Source organism: Mesocricetus auratus, unplaced genomic scaffold, assembly GCF_017639785.1.
Source record: "Mesocricetus auratus isolate SY011 unplaced genomic scaffold, BCM_Maur_2.0 Super-Scaffold_100010, whole genome shotgun sequence".
Lineage (NCBI taxonomy): Eukaryota > Metazoa > Chordata > Mammalia > Rodentia > Cricetidae > Mesocricetus > Mesocricetus auratus.
The window spans coordinates 49,917,625-49,938,474 of record NW_024429194.1 but is presented as its reverse complement, the minus strand read 5'-3'; the positions used below and the strand labels follow the sequence as shown (position 1 = coordinate 49,938,474).

The window sequence follows — 20,850 nt, the reverse complement described above, 5'->3', positions numbered from 1 at the left end:
TTTGGGGTTGGGCTTTTCTTGGACATGAGCTAATCCATCTGATCTGCCTCTCTGGAAAGACCACTGTAGTCCAAATGGTGCACACTGGGTGGTAGCAGTAGGACCAATCTGTAGGCTCTGCTGCAGTCCTTCATATACCTAGCTAGGAGAACTACTGAGAAATAAGACCAAACCCACCACGTCATTAAAGGCTGCTCTGCCACCTGAACACTGCCAGAAGTTCTGAGACTCAGGCTCTCGACTCTGCCTGTGCTTTTCTTTTGAGACAGGCAAGAGTTAACAAAAACCAATGACTTCTGCCTTTAAAAAATGTAGCGAAGAAAAACCAATTATACAACTCATGTGATTGTTTTGTTATTCTTATTAGATGCTTCTTTTCTTAGTCTAAACAAGATTTCAAAGGCCAACTCAAGCCTGATTCCCTTTTCCATACTTCAGTTCTCCCTGGCTAGGTGTTAAAGCCTGGTTGTGTTTTATCCAGTGAAAACAAAGAAGCTGTTTTCGTTCAGCATCAACTGACTATAGCCACTAGGTTTGGATCAGCTTACATTTATTTAGGTAGACCATTGGAAATCCTTCCTGTGAAGAGGCTCTAGGTTCTGAAGTCTCTGTGGTGATTTTAGAGCATGCTGTGCATCCCCTAGTGTATTGGAGATGTCATCCTGAGAGATGACAAAGTTAATTAGCTTGACTTAGTAGCAGAAAGCACCCAGACACACGGTTGCTTAACCGCTGAGACAAAACAACCCTGCCCTCAATTGGAGCAGTGTTGCTGTCAGTTGCCAAGTACTCCTGCTACAGAGTCATGTTCTGAAAGCTTCCTCAACAACGAACTAAGTGAATACATGGTGTGGTCTGGATTAAATAATATCTGCCTCACAGCGAAGCTGTAGAGATAGCCCAAAGACCAGATGGCGGGTGTATTTGCTGCAGAGCTCTATTTAGAAAGTAAGCTCTGTGCAATTGTTGGTCATTTCTTACTGTCTTAGGAGGCTGTTTTCAGAATAAGTCATTGAGGGATCTAGCACACAGGTTTCAAAAGCTGAACTGCACAGGCCCAGATCTATCGTATGCCTATGTGCACAGTCAGAGCCTCCTGATGGAAAGGCCTGAATTTCCTTTTCCTCCAGCACTGTTCTGACCTAATCCTCTTGACACACCTCACCATTCACCCAGTCAATTTAACTCACAGATAAACATCAAACCAAAAATACTATGAAGGGCACGTGGAGGAAAAATCTGATGGAACAGGCACACAGCTTACTATTGGTCTCTATCTGGTGGTTGGTTAGAATATTTGCTTACACTCAGGAACCTAGCACAGGTTCACAGGACACACAAAAGAGGGAGCACCTCCCATTTTCAAGGCAAAACAGCATTGAAACTGCTTCTGCTGGCAAACCTCTTCAAGGTTATCCCATCTCCTGTGTGAAAGACTTTGTCTTTGGACAATATGGCAAACTTTAAACTTTTAAATGAAACTCAGAAATAGCTCATTTTTGGGATTATCCTGCTCAGGATAGAAAGTTCTAGAAATTGCGGGATTGTGACGTTTGCAAATGGCAAGATCATTTAGCATCTTAGATTGTCTCTTTCTTCACCTCTTGCTGGTTGGTGACGGCTGTGCTCCTTCTAGTAGATTCTCGCTTTCACACTTTGTCTTCACTTGCTGCTTTATCTAGTAGACGTCTCAGCCACTCTGCTCAAAGCCGAATCTCTCCATCTACAATGCATCTTGATTTCAGTCTGATCTTCATAAAATATTGATGTAATTCTGTTTTTAACTATAAATGTCCAGTGACTCTCTGTTGTCCTATAACAAACTAAATGCAGATTTCTGTACTTCTATTTCTTAGTACAGGGTGGAACCAACTTCCACTCTTCGCTTCCAGACACTGATCTTGTTTCTTACTATTCTACAGCATGTTAGTGCCCAGGGCAGTGCGATGGAAGCCAGGCTGTCCCCCATTTCTGTGATAAGTCTACTTTTGCACAAGGTGCTTCAAAATGAGTCTCCAGCCCTCCTCCTTTTCCTTCTAGTTCTGTACATCCTACCCATTCAGCTGCTATAGACTCAGGTCCCACATTCTAGTTCAAAGCACCCTTCTACTGTTAAAGTGGAAGTCACCTGACAGTGTAGAGTGAGGGGTTAAGGTATGGCGTAGCCCCATGCCCCTCCAGAGCCTCCCTGGACCACTCCAGTTCTTCAGTTCATCTCTCAACTTCCGTAGCCCTTGGGGTCTGGGCTAATGGCCTCCAGGATGAAGTGCCACAAAACCACTGGGCTGCCATAAGAACATAGCAGCATTTACCCTGACATTTTTCATATATTTCCAATTTATATTTGAATAGTTCTATAAAGTATAGGACATATTCATACTGAAATGTGTATTTGACATTTATAAATAACATGTACGTGGTGGGTCCTCTATTCTGTGGGTTTAACCAACTGTGGACCAGAAATACGCAGGAAAAAAGAGCCTACAGAATTTGCATAGATTTTTTCCTGTGGTCATTATTCTCTAAATAATAAAGTGTAACAATTTTCTACACAGCATTTGTGTTTGATAGGTGCTATAGCTAATCTAGATGACTTAATGTATACCAAATCAACTTGAGTATTCATGAATTTTGGTGTCCTGTCATGAAGGTACTGAAAAATTCTCTCTCTCTTCTCTCTCTCTCTCTCTCTCTCTCTCTCTCTCTCTCTCTCTCTCTCTCTCTCTCTCTCTCTCTCCCTCCCTCCCTCTCCCTCTCCCTCTCCCTCTCCCCGTTACCCTCCCTCTCCCTCTCGTGTGTATTACATGTGCAAGCACTATAATTAATAGAATAAATAATCAAAAACTAGAGCACCTCAACGTTAGAACAATTTCATTGGAGTTTCAGGAAGTCAGCAAACTTCCCATCTACATCCATTAATTTTCTCATTCAGAAGTCATTTGGTGACAGCCCACAGCGCTGAGATGGAGGACTCAGGCAAGAGGAGACTAAAATGCCGTTTTTGTGTCTGGGAGATGCTTTACTAGATGTAGCTTCAGAGCAGGGTTTTACCAATATTCCTTCCCAGTAGGAGACGATGTCTACCCTTCCTCCTATGGTCCCAACAGTAAACCCAGGGTAACTCCACCAGAGTTCTTCCCAGGGAACTGATGAATTTATTGAACTTACTTACAGAACATAGGTGAGGGGTTACTTACAGGGGTGTAGGTGCACCTCCCCTGAAAGGCCACACCTACAAAATCTTTACCCACCAGGGTAGACACATGTGGATGGAGTCACCTCCTCAGTTGTCCCCAGCCTATGTGCAGTAACCATCTGTCCTGTCCCCACATCTGCCCATCTCCCCTCCCACCAGCTTGTAGGGAATGGTCAGATGCTCAGGCCTTGTGACTCTCCTCACTCTTCCATGAGGGGATGTGAACTGTCATCAAGTCCTGCTGAGGATACTCTGGCTCGGTGGTTCAGTTGACTTCCCTGAGATGCTAGCAGGTGATTGTTTTGGAGGACAGTTGTGCAAAATGTGGGGCCAGGAAGATTTGCAAATACTTTACCCCTGCATTAGGCAGATGAGTCATGGACAAAGGGAGCATTGCACCCCCCCTTTTTACCTATTTTGTCCCTAACTGGGTTCAGTGCCTGTACCCCAAACTACTTTGAGACCACGAACAAGTGAGACAGGTACAGGCTTTGCAGGTCAAGTGAGAGGAAATTTAGTAGAGCATACCCAGTTTATACTTTCCAGCCCCCTATGAAATAATAGAGGAAACAGTGGGGGCTCATCAGTGTCCTAGTGATGTGGGGTCTCTCCTAGTAAGTAGTCCTGCACTGCTTAGGCTTATATTGCATGCTAAGACTGTTTTCTGTCATTTCAAATATACTGGCCCCAAGTAAATGACGCTATTTTCCTCTCAAAAGAACTAAAGATGCACAGAACCCAATGTTAGGATCAGTAGACTTGTGATCAGTGGAGATGTATCCATTCTAAAGCCGGAGGTTCCTGCTCTGTGATGCTCCCTAACCCCATGTGTGTGCACATGAGTTCATGCATGTATGCCCATGCACACCCCTGCTTGTCTGTATGTCTGTCTTTAGCATGGCGTCGCTGTTAACCATATCTGAACACACATTCTGAAACCTCTCCTAGCTCCATCCCCTGCCTCACCCCTGCCCACTTATGCACACCTAGACATATATGTGTACATGCTGTTCTTACTCCATCCCCTACCCCACCCCTGCCCACTTACACACACCTAGACACGTATGTATGCATGCCGTTCTTAGCTTTACACTTTGCAGACTCTGGCACATTGTAGAATTGAAAACGTGGTCACATGAAACAGAATGCCGAGAAACAAAACCCTTGTTTCTTGTTACTGGTGAGCAAAAGCAGAAGGAGTGGGGGAAAGAGGAAGACTGGCAAGAGAAGAAGGAAGGACCGGGAGGATGGAAGACACATCTTGAACCAAGAAGTCCGGGTCCCTGAACGAAAACCTTTCCCGACATCACTTTCCCTCACAGGGGAGAACGCTGATACTGTGAAAACTGAAAATCCGCGCAGTTAGAAATTATCTACGGAGTAAGACTCAGTAACTAAAGGGATGAAGTGTGAGTTCAGAGAACTCTTGTCCAACTTGTGGAGCTTGCTTGGTCCAGTTTTAAAATGCTTCCCTTCCATTGTGGAAGAGGTGGTTCATCGCCACCCTTTGCCTAGCACAGTAGTCTTAGACCCATGGCTTGATGTGTCCCAGCCAGCCAGCCCTGTGCCGTGCAAGCCAGCCTGTGCCGTGCAAGCCAGCCTGTGCCGTTACACGCTTGTTTGGGAATATGCATTTCTCTATATTGCCTCTGATTTTCACACCCCACTTCAATAGTGGAAATTCAATACAGGAATTAGTTGATGCTTTCTCTGTGCTTCTCTATATTTATCACAGAGATTCAGCCTTTTAAAAACTGTAACGGAACTTCAAAATCAGTTCCTTGCCTCTCCGTTATAATCTCTTCAGCGTATTGGGGCATGTATAAACAGACACTGAGGGCCCCCGGCCTAATCCAAAGACTCATGAATGTTGGAAAGCCAGGGAAGCTGGTGTGGAAATTTTTGAAGTTAAATATTGTTTGGGATATTGATTTGGTTGCTATAGCAGAAGACAAATAGCAGTAGCCTAAAAATAATCAAGTCAGGCTCTATAGTGTAATAGGCCAAGTGTTCTGATGGGAGACGCTCCATGACGATGGGGCTCTGGCTTTGTTTCATCAGCTGCTGCCCTCACTTTCTGGCTTCCATTTCAAGACCTGGCCTCACATCCCTGCAGGGGAGGACCTAACGAAGTGGGACACACACCCCTGTCTTCTAAAGGTGCCTGCAGGTCGCTTCCATTCATATCCCCTCGGCCAGAGCATGCTACCTGCCCTATGGAGTTGCAAGGGGACTGGGAACTATGCTCTCGACCTGAGCTGTGCCCTCTGCTGTGGGCAAGCAAAACCCGATTCAGTGGAGAAAAAGAAAACACAAAGAAGAGGGAGATGTTGAGAGGGGAAGAAGACACTGGAAGCGTATCTTAAGCCAAGAAGTCCCGGTCTCTGGATAGAAGGCAAGAATAGCTCGTGAGACAGCAGTTCACTCTGCCTCCAGCTTTGCTGCACTGGGATGAGAAGCATTTTTGACCCTGAGTTCTCTGAGGGGACTTGTAAACAGAGCAGAAAATGCCTTAGGATCTAAAGTAGAAGAAAAATCTTCCTATGTAGTAGGAGCTTGGCATTGCCACACTGTGCATCTCAGGTCTCTACACTTGGACAAGATAACCTCTTTCCTACTTAGAGAGAGAGAGAGAGAGAGAGAGAGAGAGAGAGAGAGAGAGAGAGAGAGAGAGAGAGCGCTGGGGAAATAGCTTAGTCTATCTGCAAAGTGCACCAATGCAATATTTATAATCCCAGTGATAGAGATGGAGACAGGTGGGGTTCATGGGACCCACTGACCAGCCAGCCTAGCCTGATTAGTGAGCTCCAGGTCCCAGTGAAAGACACTGTCTCAAACCAAGAAACAAATAGTATAAAAACAAGGGCAGGTCCTGAAAAATGATACCTGAGACTGACCTCTGACCTCTGACCTCTACATGTATACACACACACACACACACACACACACACACGATACCCACAGATATCTCTTGTTACTGTAAAGTTGAATAAAAATACATTTTCCAGGCTACATTTTTAGACTAGGCACTTTATAAAACCAATGTCACCATGTCTTGTGTGATTCTAGACCACCCTGACCTTACTGACCCAAGTGGTCTAGACTCCACTTGGGTGAAAGAGATAGCTGAGTGGAGTGAAAGCCCTTCGTGATCACAATTAAGCTTTCAGCGCTGGGGAATGACCAAATGTGGTTAAAAAACTGTACTTCTGCTACTAACGCCATAGTGTAAAGTGTGCATATCTTTAAGAATGTCTGCTCCGGAAAATAACCACAAAAGACACTGCTGCTGCTTATGGTGCTATAGACACTCCATCTGGGATTTGCACTTGTTTACATGATTAGCCGAGTGTTTTTCCTCGTTAGTGTCCACATTCATCCTTTTCAATTATTACTCTACTTTTCTTGTCACCCTGACAAGACCAACCTGGATTTTGACAGTCAGGCAGATTTATATTTATTTAAGCTATGAGAAGTGAAATCTGATTTTGCCCCTTACTTTCATTATTGGGAAAAGCAATAAACCCAGAATAGAATTAAATCAAGGATAGCTATGATTTTAGCTAGGAACAAAAAGTAAATATAGAACCCCACCTTTGTATCAGGTTAATTTCAGTATCTAAGAGGTATTAAAAGTTATGAATACATGTGTGACTCTGATATGGTCATTACTTGACCATTGCTGGAAAGTAGAAAAAAATCAGCAATTGTGATTATGGTCAGAGAGAGACATGACAGCAGATGAGATGTGATGGGCTTTGCAGGTGGAAGAAAAATGGAGGCACGGGCTAAGGGCAGCAGGCAGGTGGCGTCTAGAACCCGGAAAGGTTGAGGGAAGGAACCGTGTGCTCTGGTCTTTAGAACTCAGAGATGTTTTGCACCAAGTTCATTCTGATTTGTTATAGTGTCCATAAGAACTGCACATACTTGGTTTCCTGTCCTGATCTGGGCTACTAGAAAGATCCATGTCACAGTTTGTTATGAACACTAAGTAGAGGAAACAAGGTGTTCCTGCAGTATCTGAATGTGGGCACCCTTAGCCCATGTTCGGGTTGCTGATTGTGTCAGTGACTGCCTGGAAGTCCTCGCCAGAATTCCTCAAGGTCTGCACTGCATTCATTTTTCTTCATCTAGGTCTTAGCACGGGTTTCCTATGGAGGAGATGCTTCGTAAAATCTCCGTGAACGAGTAAATCAAGAACAGAAGACTCAGCTTCTGCCTCTGTCACTTTCTCACCCATCTTCCTGTGTGACTTTTAACAGGTCCCTTAAATGAGATATTTGTGTGTGTGTGTGTGTGTGTGTGTGTGTGTGTGTGTGTGTGTGTGTTGGGGGATAATAGAAGGACAGAAAGTCCTTTTTTGTTTTTTTTTAAAGATTAATGACTTAATATTTAATCAAAAATGATACATGAAGTCTTTTTTTTCTCTCATTTGCAGATCCTAGCTCTTTTTTTTTTTAGGTTAGAAACAATCTTGTTTCACATGTCAATCCCAGTCCCTCGCCCATTCTCCAGTCCGAACCCCAAGGAGGCTGAGGCACTCCATGGTGGATCTCCAATAATAGTCATTTCATCCAGGGCATGGCTCCCCCAAGAGTCCAGGGTAAGAGAGCCTCCCATATTTTGGCATGGGCACTCAAAGTCTATTTGTATACCAGGGATAAATACTACCCAAGGCTCCATAGATTACCTAGGCCACCTCACTGACAACCACATTTAGGGAGTCTGGGTCAGTCCCATGCTTTCCACACAGCCATCAATCTGGAGTCCAAGAGCTCCCCCTTGTTCAAGTCAGCTGTTTCTGTGGGTTAAACCAGCCCACTCTTAGCCAATTTGCCCATCAGTCCTTTCTTTCTGACACTGGATTCTAGAAGTTCAGTGTTTGTCTGTGGGTATCTGCCTATGCTTTCATCATTCACTGGATGAAGGTTCTGTTTCCTAGATTCTCTGGCAGTGGGATTGTATGCTGGCACTCCCCTGATTCATGCCTAAAATCCATAAATGAATGAGTACATACTATGTTTCTCTTTTTGTGACTGGGTTACCTCACTCAATATGGTTTCTTCTAGTGCCTTCCATTTACCGCAAATTTCTATTGTTTTTTTTTCCGCTGAATAGTACTCCATTATGTAAATGTACTACATTTTATCTATCCACTCTTCCGTTGAGGGGCATCTAGGTTGCTTCCAGGTTTTGGCTATTACAAATAATGCTGCTATGAACATAGTGGAACAGACATCCTTGTTGTATGAATGTGCATCTTTTGGGTATATGCCTAAGAGTGGAGCTGTTGAGTCTTGTGGTAGGTGGATTCCCATTTTCCTGAGGAATCTCCATACTGATTTCCAAAGTGGCTGTACAAGTCAGCACTCCCACCAGCAATGGAGGAGTGTTCCCCTTTCACCACATCCTCTCCAGCATAAACTTGTTGGAGTTTTTGATTTTAGCCATTCTGACAGGAGTGAGATGGTATCTCAGAGTTGTTTTGATTTGCATTTCCCAGATGGCTAGGGATGTTGAGCACTTTCTCAAGTGTCTCTCAGCCATTTTAGTCTCCTCTATTGAGAATTCTCTATTTAGTTCTGTACCCCATTTTTTGATTGGATCCTTTGGTGTTTTGGAGACTTGTTTCTTGTGTTCTTTGTAAATTTTGGAGATCAGCTCTCTGTCAGATGTGGGGTTAGGGAATATATTTTCCCAATCTGTGGGCAGAAAATCCTTTTAAGGAAGTACTGATGTGCTAATGTAGCTAGTTACCTGTCCTGTACTCATAAATCAAAGTTCATATCTTGCAAACCATAAGTTGGGAGTGTTGCTGTGGATTTTGTTTCTCCAACATGAATTTGTTCTTTCACTCACCTACTCATACACATTACTAGGCAACAGTTTCACACCTATTTATGTTAATAATTCTACCCTTGACCCAAGACTTTCTTTCCTACAAGATATGCTCCGTATTTTTACTAACAGGACATAGCTGAACAAAGTAATGCATTCTGCTACGGCCACTTTTTGTACTAATGTTTATCTTTTTTATCAGTAATTTTTCTGTACTAAGATTTCTTGGGTGATGATAATTCAATGAACTATTATATGAGAATAGTGTCAAATAAAAAATCTGCAAATATTGACCATCCATGATGCATTGGTAATACTCATAATTAACCAGGTGGAACAGTTGCTATGGAGATGGAAGGAAGAGAGCCTACCAATCAGCTTGACAGTATTGAACATGTGAGTGTCAGTTGTAAATAATCACAACAGCTCATGCATTTCAGAGGGTGTTTTCTCCAGTATCCTAAAGATATTACCCTGGGAACCAGAGTCTTACCATGCTGTAATCACTTCTCACTAGTAAATTAAGCATAGTTAGTCATTTCCTTAACACCTCACATACTAAAGAGGTAATTGACTAAGAGACATAGTTAATTTGTCTTAAATTTGCCCTGTATTCAGTGTCAATCGTTGACAAAATTCAAGACTCAAAAAGTAAACTGAAATTATTTTTTAATCTTACTGCATGCCTTTAATTTTTGAATTACACTGTCACTATGTTGTGTAGCCTAGCCTTGAACTCCTTCACACAGGTGTTCCTTTTGCCTAGAGCCTCCTGGTTAGCTGGACATGCATGCAGGCATGCACTGCCATACCAAGGTACCTTACTGCAAAATCTCAATATTTTTGAAATGATAATATTGCAATATAAAACATTGGTGTCCTAAATAACTTCACTACAAATAAAATTCAGTTCCTCCTTAATTGGATGTTTTGTTGCTCAGAATTTCTTTTATCTTTGGACAAAACCCTGTCGACACAGCCATTATGCTAATAAGAAGTGAGTCAGGGTCTCCCATCCCCATGACTTCTTGATGTGCAGCTTACTAAGCGACAGTCAGGATGCTCTCTGATCTGCTGAATCAGCAAAGCACACTTCAGGTGGCTGCGACCTCGTGCGGACAGTGCACATTCGGCTAGTAGCACTCCAAGAAATGGTAAAGACAAATGGATTTATTGTTTTTCTGCAAACAACTTATTCTGCAATCAGATCACAGCCAATAAAAAATGATCTGATGATTCAGTGCCTTGGTAGAAAACGTTGACAAAAATCTATACTTTCCAGGAAAGTGGGGGCATAGCTATATCTTTATCTCACACTGAAAGTAAACTGTGGTGCTTTGGAATCAGCTTTTGTATTTGGTTATTAGATAAATTACTAAAAGTAGCCTGAAGAAATTAAGAAAGTAAGGTTCATATTTATGTGTTCTCAAAGGGAATTCCTTCCTTTCTTTTTGTTTCTTTCTTATTTTGTTTTATTTTGAGACTAGGTCTCCTATAGCTCATGCTTGCATTGAACTCTGTAATGGAAGATACCCTGAAACCCTGATGATCTGGTCTCACCTGAGTGCTGGATACCAGGGTGTGTGATGCCTGCCTGCTCACTCCTATGCCTTACATAGAAATGTAAAATTAGAACTCAAATCCTAAGAGGTAATAGTTGCATCAGTGATCAGCAGAATGATATTGAAAATTTGGTTACGTTCTTTCCGCATGTTACTTATTTCAGTTATTCAAATAAATTATTTTAAATGATGGTGTGATGAGGGATGTGTGTTTCGAATAGTGTGCTCCTTTGCCTTTTACCTCTGATTTTAAATTTATACACTTAGTTTGATATTTGAAATAGGTAACAAAGCTATTGCCATTATGAAAACATTGAGAAACCTGGATTTAAGTAATTTCCCTTGAAATACAAGGTCAGCTAATGGTAGAGTTTGTAACAGACCCAAAAAGAAGACATTGGAGAAGTACACTGGGTTGTTCACAAGCAGCAGTGGTTGACAACTGCTTTTAGGGGGACCAAGAGGTAAGGACCCAAAAGCCAAGGGATCAGGTTTGTTGAAGTAAAAGGGAAGGGGAAATTGCCATGCCCAGAACGGCTTTTCATACTTAGTAAACACTTAAGAACAAGTTTCGAGTAAAAAAAAATGAACTTCAGAGTATTCAGCCTTATCAAGCATTGGATAATTTACTTTTTGATATAGCATACAAAAATGACACCGGGGTAATAAGTCAGAATGATGGAAAACTTAAGCTACTTGGACACCCACTATAAGACTTATTCAAGTTTAAATGAAAACAGGGTCCCAGATACCAATTTGCCTCTCTGACATTTTCATCTCTAGGAAAGTGAAGGAAATGAAGGGAGCTGCTATTGGGATCTAATTTTAACCAAGAGGAGATTGGTTGGTGAAATAGAAGTAGAGGAAGTTTTTATCCATTTATTTAATAAATAAGTATCTGCAGTCTGGCAGTCAGCTTCGCTTTTAACTTTTGTGATAACCATGAAGTAGATGATACATACAGTCCAATGCACTACACACTACAAATAGTTCAGAGAAGTGACAGACAGGCTTGTAGAGCCTTAGAGTCTGAAAAAGTGACTGCTGAAGAAATGGAAACTCGGCCCCTACTGTTCGGATTCGACCCTCCAGTACCTCCCGAACTTCCTAGGACCCGCCCTGAAAGTGCTGTGCTGGGTAGCACGCTGTTGCTTTTGTTCCCACTCTGTTTGCTTGAAACTTAAAGCTGCGAACGGCAATACTGCGTCTATTTCCAGTTTGTTGTGTCCTCGGCAAATACAGCAGAGCTTGGAACAAGTTATATCTGTATAAAACCAATCAGTAAACAACTGTGAACTTTATAAGCATGCAGTGTGCTCCTACTTGCCAGAGATGGCTTGTGCTCTTACACCCATATATGCACTGTAAATCTAACAATCTTGGATTCTTTGAACGAACAGAATTCAAACTGGGATCGTTTTTAAAAAGAGGAAAAGACATGGCTGCAAATGGCATGGTTGTATTCACTCCAAACCTAAATGCATCTTCAAAGAAGTAGGCAAGGGAAAACGAATGAGTGAGAATAAATACCACAGAGACAGTTAATTCCCTTAGAATACTGTCAGGAAACCTTGTGTCTCCAGTGTGCTGAGATATGTAAGAAATTCTAAAAAACAACAAGAGATTTAAAAATCCTGTGAGGCAGGATCCAACAGGAAATGAAGGTGACAAAATAAGCCAGGTATAGAAAACGGAATGCTTGTGACATTGAATGTTATACATGGTTTTGCTAGTGGCATCCTTACAGTTTCTGTCAAAACAGGCTGGAATGCTGTTTCTGTTGTATTTTCTTATTGCTGGGTTTTGTTTTATTGTTGCAGAGAAAGGAATCAAAGGGACAAGATCCCTGATGAGAAAAACGTAAGACTGAAGCCTCTCCACCACTTAGAGCTCTCTTCATTCCTGCCTGTTAAAGGGACTACTGATTTCCCACAGGCTGGGGAGAGAAAAGAATGTAAGGGATTTGAGGCCACAGCAGCTGACAGGAGACCCATCCTCAACCCCTTGTCGTGGGTAGGGTCTCCCGCTATGGGACTTACTTGGGCCTAGCACACCTGACACAGGCCTACTCCAGCCAGTCTTCTGGGAGGATTTCAGAAAGAAATCCAAAGCATGGAGAGGGACAAGAAGAGAGAATACAAAATTTCAGCCACATGTCAGAAATGACTGTGACGACAGCGAACACTCAGTAGACAAAGTGACGGTCACCAGACACGGAGAAAGTCAACAGGACTAAGTTGCTCTCCCGTTCAGTAAAATGACTGGAATGAGAAACAAGGATAACATGGCAGATCTGGTGTGTAACCATTTTCTTCAAGGTCGTTTCCTCAAGGCCTCAGGATTTCATAATGGGAGGTATAGGAACTGAACAGTAGCTGCAAATTGACTCCTAGCTAGAATCACATAAACAATCCCAAAGAGTGGGTGTGGCTGTAGAGGCCGCCCTTGTGTATATGGGCTTCTTTTTATCAGTGATGTGAATGGTGAGCCGAATAGAAACAATAGCAGAAACAGGCTGTCATTGAACTGTCACCAGCATACTGTGTGCTCTCCCTTAGTCCTCACACCAGCTCTCTGCAGTTGATGCTCTTTTATCCTCACTTTCTAATGAAGTAAATCAGAACCGCTAATGTCCTCAAGGTTATACAGCTTCTAAGTAGCAAACTTGATTCAAGCCCCGGCTGTCTGCTTAATGGTGTAAGTGACTTAAATTACATCCTTCAGTTCGTGAATGACCAGAGTGAAATGGACAGCTAAAGTGGAAAGTTATAGATTTGGTTCCCAAAAGAGCCCTAGTAGACTTGAAAAATGTGCCAAATGAATTTGAGCCAAATATAAACTCATGCACTTAGGTTACCTAAAATATCAATTGTGAAAGGAAACATGAGCAGGTCTTAGAGATTTGGGCTGTGGGCTTATTCTGGACAGCATATAGAGAGATGTGATTGTCAACAAAATTGATCTTAAGTTACATCTTATTTTCTAAATAATGTATTTTAATTTAATTAATTCTTTGAGAATTTCATACAGCATGCCTTGATCATTTTCTTCCCTACACCCCACCTCCTTTTTGTGTCCTCTTTAAATAAGATTTTTTAAAGAAGACACTATCTTGCAGCAAATTTCCTAGTCTTCTAATTCTTACAGTCTTTCTGCCCCATCTTTTGCAAGACTCCCTGAGCCTTCCGTGCAGGGGTTGTGTTGTAAATGCATTAGTTGGGGCTGGGCATCCCAAGGTCAGTTGATCTCTGCATTTTGGCAGTTGTGACTTTGTCTAGTGGTCTCCATCTGCTGCAGAAAGTAACTTCTTTGGTGATGGGTTAGAGAAGTGCTTGCCTGTGGGCATAAGGGTGAGGATTAGAATGAAGTAAGGTATTCATACTAGTGTAGCAAACTACAGTGGTAAGTTCTCTAGGCCCCATGGCTTCGCCAGCCACAGGTATTTGGCTCGGTTTATAGTGTCAGGCACGAATTCCCTTCTGTTGCTCAGTACCTAAGTTCAACTGTTTGTTTACCCCCAGCCTGTCAGTACCACTATTGCACCTTTCAGAATTTTTAAGTTGCATTTTAAAAAGCATAAAGGCATAGGGTGAATGAACAAGAAATGGGTGAAGCCTTAAAAAGAAATACCTGCAGGTTTTATGAAAAGAAATGTGTTACATTAAAAAAAACTTAAGGATTTATACTTTCCTGTTCCAACATCCTTTATTGTGAATGATTCTGTAGTAGAATAGAGGAAGCATACTTAGATGAATTTGAGTTTGGGAAGAGTGCCGGGACTTGAGGATATGTGAAGGCAGGTCAGTGGCGTTGCCTAGGAAGTTGCAGAAAGGCAGTTAACTCAGGTGTCACCAAGAGTGCACCTGTCCTCCACAGAAGATGCTTCCTCGAGAGCCTTAGGAATCCACTTTGGCTGTGTTGTTGATGAAGGGCTGGATGACCACGTAATGAGGATGCGGAGGGGGATATTCACTTATGTATCAGGAAGAAAGGGAATCACTTGGTCCTTGCTAACCCCAGATTCCAAAGAGTGGGCAGTAATAGCCTCCCTTCTGGGAAACTAGTAAAGGATGAACATTAGTGTTGAAGCTGCACCAACTTGTGGGAAAGGTGAGTCCTAGAGGCGCTAAGAGTCAAGTTGGATGACAGATCAAACCACACACACACACACACACACACACACACACACTCACACACACACAAACATACCCACAAATGTCTGCTTGGCAGAAAGCTTTGATTTGTGACAGTTTTCTTTAGATCTGCTTCAAGTGACTGAGTCATGACTTGTTTTCTAATGAGGCCATAGTTTTTGAGACATTTTTGGCTTCGCCTATGGCTGGCCTCTTCCCATGGCTGTCTCGTATTTCCAGGCACAAACAACTCAAAGGAAGTGAATGACTGCCCCTGTGTATCAGCTGGCGGGGACTTGGTTTCAGTTTTCATTTGAAGCTCTCACAAAACAACCAAGTTGGAAATGAGAATATTCTTGGTCTCGGTGCCTCATGGGCAGTAACAGGTAAAGACTGAGAGCCACTTTAAAAGGGATTGCTGCTGCATCCCCTGGGATCCTGGAGTCAAAACCATCTTCCTCCCCTGCATGAATTGTGAGTGAGCAAGTCCCTTTTCAACATTTCCCTTGAATGGCCAACCAGCCCCTGCCCAGCATATTCTGTGACAGCCCAGGACAGCCTTTCTTGACCTTGAAGAGACTGGATACACCGGGAAGAAAGGGGGAAAACCATATGAAATCACAGGTCAAGGGATGACCTAGAAAGAGTATCAGGTTGAGCTGGGTGAGGGGGGGGAGGTGTTTCACAGTTACTTATCTTCACTGAGAAGTGAGAAACGAAATTTAATATACCAAGAAAATATTCTTTCCATGTGAAAACTTTCTTTACCTCTTTATCTTAAAAAAGAACATTCAATTTGTGATCATAATGCTTGCAAATACTAAGTAAGATATCTCAATTGTATTGAACCTCCTAGATAATTGCTGGACACTGTATCAAAGCAGTAGCATCAGGCCAGTTGAACGATCACCAGCATGGGAGTGACTCTGAGGTTTATCACTAGCTTTGCTGAAGACTAGTTCTTGGTCCTAGCTTTAACATGTAAGCTTTAGTTCCCGCCAATAAAACGGAGTTGGTAATGCTTACCCTGTGGAGTACTCTAGGTATTTAGTGAACTATAAATGATCACCCAATGTGGTGCTTGAAGAAGGGTTGTTTGATTTGTCTAGTATTTTACCAAAGAACACTGTTGGGCGAGGAGTACGTACTTGTTGATGTTTAGTGAATGAACAAATGAATGAATAAATTAAAATGACCAGTAATGCCCAGTATTGTGAAGGCACGACACACCTGTAAGACCTTTGACATGTTTGTAGAGCAAATGACTAATTGTTGAGAGGTTTAAAGGGGTCTGTCTGAGCCAAATTTGTGTTTTTCCATTGTGTTGAATGATTTCAGCATCTTCCAGATGCCAAGAAATAATGACTCCTGTATGTCTTTGTAGTCTTCTCTTGGTCTCTACTCTGCTCTCTGTGGCGAGTCTAAAATGGCCTCATTCTAACTAAGCATGTGTCTTTGAAAGCTTGAAATGAAATCGAAACCAAGATTGGCTGGTAGTCATTCACAAATAGATGAAAACCTAGATTAATTTTTAGGCATTTCTCATCTCTAATACTTCATTGTGCTTGTGAGAGAAGCATTTAGCAAAGCACCAAGATCCTTTTGGTGTCTGGTTACCTCTTTGTCAAGCCTGAGTGTGGTAAATTACATATTAGCTGTGAGTCAGCTGCCACTATGCAAATTCAGGTACAAATAAAACCAAATGACATCTTAAATGCATCACATGTTGCCTCCCCAGAGGCATGTGAAACATATCTATATAGCTTTAGTTTTGGGGATCCCCAATATGAGACTAAGGCGCATGACTTTCCTAAACTGGGAGAACCAAAAACTCAAGGTGCTTCATATTTAAGTCACTACTAGTTTTCAGTTCGGCATTTGAGGATAATAGTGGAAACACATTCTGGGTTCAGAACTTTGTGACCAAAAATACTGAGGAATAAGGGAGAACTGAGTGGGAATGAGAAGCAGTCTCTCTGTGCTACAAGAGAAAACAAAACAGGGGTTTTACTTAAGCACACGTGTAGTCTGCGTGTAGCTGAAACCACACCACCTAACACAGTGTATTCTGCCTTCTTGCCATCTAATTGCTTGCTCCCTGATAATCTTATCTCCTGTACAAGCCAATCTTAAAGTTGGACTGGATTATAATTAAATAAGCACACTGTGCCTGATAGAAGTACATAGGAGATCCCCAATAAATATTTATCAGTTGACATCTGGACACTAATCAGGTAGGTTTTCTTTCTGGCTTAACCCATGACTCATTTGTTTCTGCTAGAGAGTTTTTACTTTGACATTAACTCTTCCTGGAAGTGCCCTATCCATCTTTGCTGGTACTGCCTCGAGGAACTACAAAAGGGTCCCCTCTCCCTGAAGCCCTTCTGGCTAGAGCCAGCTAGATTAAAGTTGTCTCTCCCCCAATCCCTAGTGTCATTTCAGAGTCATTTGTTTAATATTGGTTATATTCCAGTTTACGTGGTTTTGACATCTGAACACCACACAGCACACATCCTCATCTGAAAATTGTGTAGGGGCACACCTAGCCAGCAACATCACAACAGGGCCAGGCTTGCAGGAGGTGCGCGTTAGACATGTTTCACAACTGTTGATGAAATTCTTAGCACTAGTAAGAAGCTACCCTCCACTGCTTGCCCCTGTAAATCTGCCAAGATTGGATACAAATGGAATTGAGACTGAAAGATGGATCTATTTCATCAAACACATGACCAAAACCTAATACATGTGCACCTTAGAATTGCTTTAAGGTAGATTGGGTAACTAGACAAAAGTCTTCCAATGGGAAATAATATACGGTCTTGTATTTAGTTGAGAGACCTGTTCAATATTTGATGTGCTATACAAAAACCAGTTTTGATGCATTCAATCTTTAGAAAATGGTTTGGGAAGGATTAAACTACCTATTGCTGAGGCTCAGAGCCCATCATGAGCATTCCCAATGTGAGCTGAGCCACAGGGCAGGCCCAAGCTTCCAACAAAAAATAGAGAACATGACTTTCTGCTTTTAGGCCTTTTGTCCTCTAAATGATGAGGTAAATAAGGCAGGCAGAGAGAAAAGCAGTTTCTAAGATCCCAGGAGGGTGCAAAGGCATCAACAGCAGCAAAAATTCATAGTTGTGCTGTTGTTACATGAGCATGTAATGGCAATGTTAGTGGTTAAATGTGTTTTCATTGGGTGGGGGAAAGTAACTTTTGCCCCTAACATTCCAAGGAATTAATAAATTTTGATCTTTCTTTCTTAGGCAGAAGTATAAGCTTTGGTGGAAAGGAACAGGAATTTAATTAGTAGCTTACTGTGACTACAGAGATCTATGTAGAGAAAAAAATATTAAGTGGAGGATATTGAGGAAGCTGCCTGGGGACACAGCGAGGTCCAGTGAGGGAAATGTGGAAGGCAGCGGTCCTCGTATTTACACCCTGACATTCCAAATGGTGCAGAGGTGTTGTCCTGTGGACAGTATGGAGGTACAGAAAGGGCCACTGTTGTGGGGCTGGTACCACATGTTGATTTAAGGTTCATGTTAAGAAAGAGCCCAGTCTTAAGCGTCAGAAACTGGGAGTTAAATAGAAAACTCAGTGCTCCACAGAAAGGAAGAATGATGTAAGAGGGTGTTTCTCCTTTTCCCATGTCTTTTTGTACATCTAGCTTATCATAGGTGTTGTACACTATTCTCTGGAAAAGAGAAAGGTGAAGAGAAGCTGAAAGAAGCCAACTTCATAAGAGGAGCTCATTAAACCTGTTTCTGCCATGTATATGTGAATTACTTTATAACTATTTACTAGTTTTCCCATTATGCAATAACCCAGGTGACAGATTTATTTCTATTACTGTTAGAAATTGAAAGAAATTTTAAGGTTTTAAATGTGACCTCTTGAGTTTTGAGTATGTCCAAAGTGACCAAAATGAGATTTTGCTATTTGGATTGTACAGTGATATCAGATCACATACATTCTTGTGTCTGCCTTGATGCCGTGACTTGAAATCAGAAGAATTAGTGATTTCCAGAATGGTCCCTACTTAGCTGACAGTCTTCACTCGGACTTTGTTCTTTCTGCATGGTAACTGTTTATTGTTCTCTAAAGATAGTGCCTTAAAATGAGGGGTTGGTCATTAAATGATATTGACATCTGGTGGCCATGAAACAAAAATTCACAACAGCTGTGGTCTGTGGAAGAGGGTTGCTGTAGTGGACTTGTTCCTGCCTGTGCTGAGCCTTTAAAACGCTGGGGACAGCCAGGCGTTGGTGGCGCACGCCTTTAATACCAGCACTTGGGAGGCAGAGGCAAGCAGACCTCTGTGAGTTTGAGGCCAGACTGGTCTACAGAGTGAGTACTAAGATAGGCTCCAAAGCTATACAGAGAAACCCTATCTCAAACAAAACAAAACAAAAATAACCAAAGCAAACAAACAACAACAAAAAACAAAACACTGGGGACAGGGACATCCATAGCCTACTAGCATGCCACAGTCACCCCTTGTCTGGTGCTACCCCCTCAACCTCTCTGGGCTTGCCCTAGTCCTGAGTCAGGAGGCAGCGTTAGTGGGAGGAGGCAAGAGTGGAGCCACATGAGGGAATTTGCAACCAGACAGTTGTGCTTTGAGGGTCAGCACCATCATGGGCTTCGTGTGTGACCATGGTCTCATGAGCCTTGCGTTCCCAGCTGTGCAATGAGGACAGCAGGAAAGTGAACACACGGGCCACTGAATCTACTTACATTCTTTATAGTATTTTTATTGTACGTGCTGAGTGCCAAGCACTCTCGTAATCACTTTACAGATGTGACTTCATTTCAGTCGCTTTACCTCCCTGCGGGATATGTGATGTTATTATCGTCTCCGGCATGCTAATGAGGGAAAGGATGCACAGGGCCGTCGAGTGACCCGTTCACCTCCCACATCAGTCAGAGGCAGAGCTAGGTTTCAGTCTTGTTGAAGTGTTACTACGTGTTTGTACCATAAGGAGCTGTCGAGCAGAAAAGAGGTGTGTCTCCTCTAGAGGGTGACAACAGTGCCCCCATCTTGGGTGACTTTCTGGGCCCGCTGCTTGTTTGTGGCTAACTCGGTAGGCTTGAATGCTAGGATCAAGTGAGGCCTGACGGAAAAGAGTCCAAGGTTGTGTAAAACATTTTAATTTTCTAAAAAAAAAATCAAACTGATAAACAGGTAACATTAATAGAATAGATTGACTTGTAGGTGGAAATGGGCCTGACGACTAACAGGTCTTTCTATACTCTGCCTCCAAATGATCACCCTAGCCCATGCTCCTTCCACTAGCCTTTCACCCGCAAAAACTGGATCGCCTTCCGCCTTGGTGGGACCCTGCCTCTGTGGCATGTCATCATTGAATGCTAAGTTAGCTAACAGATGTTTCCACTTGGGTCTAGAGGCAGACATAGGACTTAGAAATGATTGCTTCTGGGTATAGTGCCAGAACTGTTGGTTCATTGATGAACGAGCCAATCCTGCTGTCACTGGGAGGAGGAGAAGTCATTAACAGACAGCCACACACAGGACTGACCTTTGGAAAGGTGACTGCCACCCCAGCCGGTGCTGCTTCCCAGCCTTGGCCCAGTCAGTGTAAAGGTTGTCCGTTCAGCTTTATGAATCTGCTTCCCTCAGGCTAAGAAGAAGGAAGACCTGGGCATTCACTAGCATGGGCACGAAGACAGAGACACTGGACAACTTTACCAAAAGGAAAATCTCCTTCCAGTAGAAGAACGCTCTCACCCTATGTGACTGAGGCCACCAACCCACTGCAGATTACTAAGCCACACCCAAGATCCTGCCACTACTCCAGTTCCTGGCTCTACCTGCGTCACTATTGCAGTGACTAACTGGGTACAGCAAACGAAAGTTGATAAAGGTGGCCTGTTAAGAATTGGCCATTTGACGGCTAAGGAAACCAGGAGCTGGAACTAGGCCTGACAGCCCGAAGCCAAGCACCAAGACACCTGGAGAGTGAGTCAAAGCTGGATGATTGGGACAACTTAGGAAGAGCAGAGGGTGCATGGGGAGAGGGGAGCAAGACTAAGAGGGGACTGGTTGGCTCTGAGAGTCAAACTCCTCGATGGCATTCCAAGGGCATGTGGAAGAACTGAC

General features: G+C 42.8%; 1 protein-coding gene across 4 annotated transcripts in view; it reads left to right on the top strand.

Annotated features, from left to right (window-relative positions):
• The window catches only part of Spats2l (spermatogenesis associated serine rich 2 like), a 174,474-nt gene that overhangs the window by 49,774 nt on the left and 103,850 nt on the right, over positions 1–20,850 (top strand). Inside the window, exon 1 of one of the 4 annotated variants that reach the window (XM_021233473.2) lies at positions 20,402–20,709. The exons of the other annotated variants lie outside the window; for them this stretch is intronic. The gene's annotated coding sequence lies outside the window, so the exon portion shown is untranslated. Of the gene's footprint in view, positions 1–20,401; positions 20,710–20,850 lie in introns of those variants that run through there. 4 annotated transcript variants of the gene reach the window in all.